Here is a 4,762-nt window from a genome sequence, read left to right on the forward strand (position 1 = left end):
ATCTATATCTGTTTAGTTCATTTGATTTTTGGAGGATTATTTTGTTTTACCTTGAGCAAGTCACATTTTCTGGGCCTCATTGTCTTCTACCATAAGATAAAATAATTTGATTAGATGATTCTTTCCCTGTTATCTGCAAATAAGCACCTTATTATCAAATAGTTCAGCATCAGAACAAGATTCCTAATTCCAAAGGAGTTTTATTTACATAATATTATATTGTGAGATACATATTAGAAGAATCTGACACTATGTTCCATTCCAGTTTCTCTTTTGCAATTGAGTGACTTGTTTTGATCTAAAAAGTATAAATTCTCATGCCTGTAATTCCAGCACTTTGGGAGGCCAAGACAGGTGGATCACTTGAGGTCAGGAGTTCAAGATCAGCCTGGCCAACATGGTGAAACCCCGCCTCTACTAAAAATACAAAAAATTAGCCAGGCATGGTGGTGCATGCCTGTAATCCCAGATACTCAAGAGGCTACAGCAGGAGAATTTCTTGCACCTGGGAGGCAAAGGTTGCAGTGAGCCGAGATTACACTGCTGCACTCCAGCCTGGGTGACAGAGCGAGACTCTCTCTAAATAAATAAATAGTATAAATTTATCTCATTCTTATTAATGCGGCCCATGAAATGTAAGTATTAGTTCCTTTTCAGATAGTACTTTATAATTATACTAGTGCCAAATTAAAGGACCTATTTTATAGTGACATGAAAGTCAACTGCAAGAAAAATACATAGTCATTTTCACTTACAGAGGCAAATCCCTCAACATAGATAAAAGTAAAAGACCTTATGTCAGGATGTGAGGCAGATCAGTCCAGGGATTTCATTCAAAAATAATACTTCATACTCAATAATCCCATGTGAGAATTTAATGACTCAGAGTAAACAGAAAATCAAAATTAGCACTTGAATCTTGGGTAATTTAATAGCCAAGGCATTTTGGTGAATTGTAATTAATGCTCTAAATTAGCCACTATTTCTCAGAATCATGTACCAGAAGAATAAGAACTTCAATAGTTAGAGTATTTTAGATTTACTTTGTGCAAGTTATTACTTCATCCAGTACTCCACAACTAAAGTTATTATCTGGGCATACTGAAGATTTAGAATAAATTGAGTGCCTACTATATGCAAGGCACCATGCTGGGTACTGACAATGTGGTAGGAACAGCACTCCTTATCAGGCTATCTATGTGGTATCAGCCAGCTGAATAATGGAATGTTTGGGCCAGAATAGCATATACTGAGACCAGGGTACAAAGGTATCCAACTTAAGTGACTCAAAAGCAGAAATGGTAAATAAGATATTTCATTTTTTTTTCCTTGACCTTAGTCACATCTGATCAGAGTATTCAATGCTTTCTACATAAACTCTGGATGTAGGCAGATGAAATTACTCACCATCATCCTTCTTTTGACAGATGCAAGTACTCAGCCAAATGTAACTCTTCAAACATAGTATTAATTCAAGAGACATGATTACCTCTGACTTTTGCAGGGGAAACAGAAAGGTTCAGAAACTCCTTTTCTGAAGATGGGATCCATTTTTAAAGGCTTTAACTCTGCTTTCTTTTCTGAAAAAGTTCTCCAGGAGATCATGGTCCATTTATGCAAAACCTGAAATTTGTTACTATAGTCAGAAGGTTTATGCAAAACCTGAAGCAGAATTCTTCCAAATCCCAGGCATCATACTTCACAGCAGTCGAGAGCAGAGTGACTGCACTCTTCTCGCAGATGCCTTGATTGTTGGCAGAGCTTTCTTCAACTGATTTTCTTTATAAAATGCAACCAAATCTAGCAATCCTACTGCCTCCTCAGGAGAAAGACTGGTACTGTTTGTGTACACGAATTCCAGGAAGGCCCAGTAAGCAGAGTATGAAAATTCACTCATTTCTACAATATTATCCTCATTACCTTCCAACAATGAATGAACATGCTCACATACATCAAATTTTGAGAAGACCTTTATGTGCATAAATGTACTTTCCATCGACCACAAATTTCAAGACTGCAGTGTCCAGGTTGTCAAATTCCCTCTTCAGTGACTCAGCCACTGTGAGGGTGGTCATCAGGTTCCACAGAGAGGAGGCGCCACGTGATGGCAGGAGAGCAAAGCAGGCAAATGTGTCATCAGTGCAGACGTGCAGAGGTGGGTGAGGTGAGGAAGGATCACAAACTGGCCCTGGCCCCACATGTACACATGCCCACCCTGGGTCTTGGCCGCAGATGTGTGGGAAGAGTGACAGACTGCAATCTCTATAATTCTGTCCTTTTCCACAAGGACAAAGGTAGAATAGGAATGGTGGCTTTTATTGCCAGTGCCGAACTGCCCATAACTGGCACCCCAAGCATATGCTTGGCCTTCATCTGTTAATATTAATGTGTGTCTGTAATCACAGGTAGCCTCCCCAGTGTCTACCACCACTATGGAACACACCTGTCCACAAGCTGTGTTCACAGCCTCTTCATTCCGTAAGCAGCCAGTGACTCTCTGAGCAATTGGCTGATTAACTGTCGATCCATATTTTACATGTCTAGAGTTATTATAACCCCAGGCAAATACCTCTCCATCAGATATTAGCACCAAAGAATGGTGAGACCCATAAGCAACCTCAATGACTTGTTTGACAAATTAGTAGAGAAATCATGATTAGTTGTCCCAGCTGACTGGGACAACTGACTGTACACATTATGGTCCCCAAGTAAAGACTTATTTTGTTGCAAGGACAATGTATATACCACTCCCACACCTGAGGCTGGCTATCTTTATGCCACTTAAAGAATCCAGTCTCCAAGGTTTGATGGTGCTCTGGATGTTACCTAACCTCAAACAGCCACAGCAGTTTGTGCCAGGATATTACTATTGTATATAAAACTTCAAGACCAGCACTGACAAAGACACAAGCCTGAGGAATTAACTGCAGTTCTTCCTCAGAAAAAAAAGGTAAGAAAACTGACCACTTTCCCACATCTAACTTATTCAAAGATGACAGAGTGGCCTGTATTGGCTTTCAGGGATTTCCTACCATTGTAACATTTTGTATGTAATAAAGTAACTTTATTGCTGATCCTGTGAATCCATTCATTTATTTTATGAAACCTTCCCACTTTCTTCCTAGAGAAGATGAAGTTCTTCCATATGGACTCAGTCTTGGGCAGTTCCTTGGTCAACTTTTCTCTGGGACTAGAAAGTTTCAAATCATTATGAAGAGCAGACTTCTCAATTCTCAGCTCCATTGAAGAATATATGATCTGCTAAGCTGATGGTTACAGATTTCTGGAGTCCAGTGTTTAGTAATCTTTAATCCTGTCCCTTTTAGTTCCTTGTAAAGTTGTCTTCTAGACTAAAGTCAATGTGACTCAGGATAGCTTGAGCCATATCTACTCTGCCTCCTAGATCACTGTTACTGCCTGGATGATTTTAACTTTAATATGATTGAGTCTAGTTATATACTGCTCTGTTCAGTAGCCACTAGCCACATGTGGCTATATTAATTTAAACTCTCATTAATTCAAATCAAATCAAATAAATTTAGTGCTCAGTCTTAGTCACATTTTATGTGCTCGATACCACGTGTAACTAGTGGTTACTGCACACGTATAAAATATTTCCATCAGCGCTGTCCGTTGGACAACTCTGGATAAAACCCTAGGAAGAATATTAGTGAGACTGGATAAGTTCTAGCTGAAGCAGGACACATGGACACAGAGCTCAATTAGTTCAATTAGTTCCAGACTGGGAGAAGCACTTTAGACCAAAGCCGCTGAAATCAGCTCATTGCAGGGGAAGTTTATCAACGTTGCAACCAGACAGCACTTGAAGAAAATGTCTGCTACTTACAGGCAATATGATCTCAGGCAAGTAACTGAGTCTCTCTGAGACTCAGTTTGCACTTCTGAAAAACGGAAATAAGAAAACCAGCCTCATCGCTTTAGCATTAATAGTATAGTAGCATATATGGAGTCCCAAGCGTAGTGTCTGGCAAGTAGTTGGTACTCAGGAAAACTTCCTAATACTGACAATATCATCAAGAAAAAAAAAACTGAAGTATTGGTGATGATGAGGCCCCCACCCTAAATGCCCTTGAGGAAATTGTTGGCAAAGTTTCTGAAGAAAAACTGTCTTCACCATGAAAAGTTTCCTGATCCTCCCTATTCTCACTCTTCCATCCTCTGCTTCCAGCTAAAAGGATCGCCTCTCTATCTGAACTCCACAGCACTTTATTGTTCCTTTTCCTATGGTCCCATCCATTTTTTACCTTTAACTGCCCTGACTTGTAGTCCTCTACCAGAAAGGGGCTCACACCTGTAATGCAGGGACTTGCCTTTACCTCTCAGCAAACCTTGCAAGGAGCTTTGCATATAGCCAATGACCAATACATAATGTCCCAGAGATTTGCCATTGTCAATTTTCATTCTTCATGAATAAAATGGATAGTACCTCTCCCTGTCTTGCTGGCTCACCCTCTACCCCTGGAAAGAATCAACTGTCAAAAGAAGCAGAAAGAAAATAGTGTTACATTCCTCAAGAGAGGCCTCACGCAGAGCTAAGGGAGGGAGCATAGTCATCCCCAAACAACATGACCCTTCCCTAATCTTAAGTAGGGCAGTATTCTCCTATGGCAGTATTTCCCAAACATTAGTCATTCACATTCCTCATTCACAATGTTTGCAAAATCTGCACGTTACCAATAATATTGTTTGTTTAAAAGTCTCAAAGTTGATTCACTGTTTCATTTTTTAAAAGAAATTTTAT

At 39.7% G+C, this 4,762-nt stretch overlaps 1 pseudogene; it reads right to left on the minus strand.

The window, feature by feature from the left end:
• Positions 1–1,519: 1,519 nt before the first annotated feature.
• Positions 1,520–3,243, minus strand: LOC100425462 (RCC1 and BTB domain-containing protein 2-like; annotated as a pseudogene).
• Between the last annotated feature and the right edge of the window lie 1,519 nt (positions 3,244–4,762).

This window comes from Macaca mulatta, chromosome 9, assembly GCF_049350105.2.
Source record: "Macaca mulatta isolate MMU2019108-1 chromosome 9, T2T-MMU8v2.0, whole genome shotgun sequence".
Lineage (NCBI taxonomy): Eukaryota > Metazoa > Chordata > Mammalia > Primates > Cercopithecidae > Macaca > Macaca mulatta.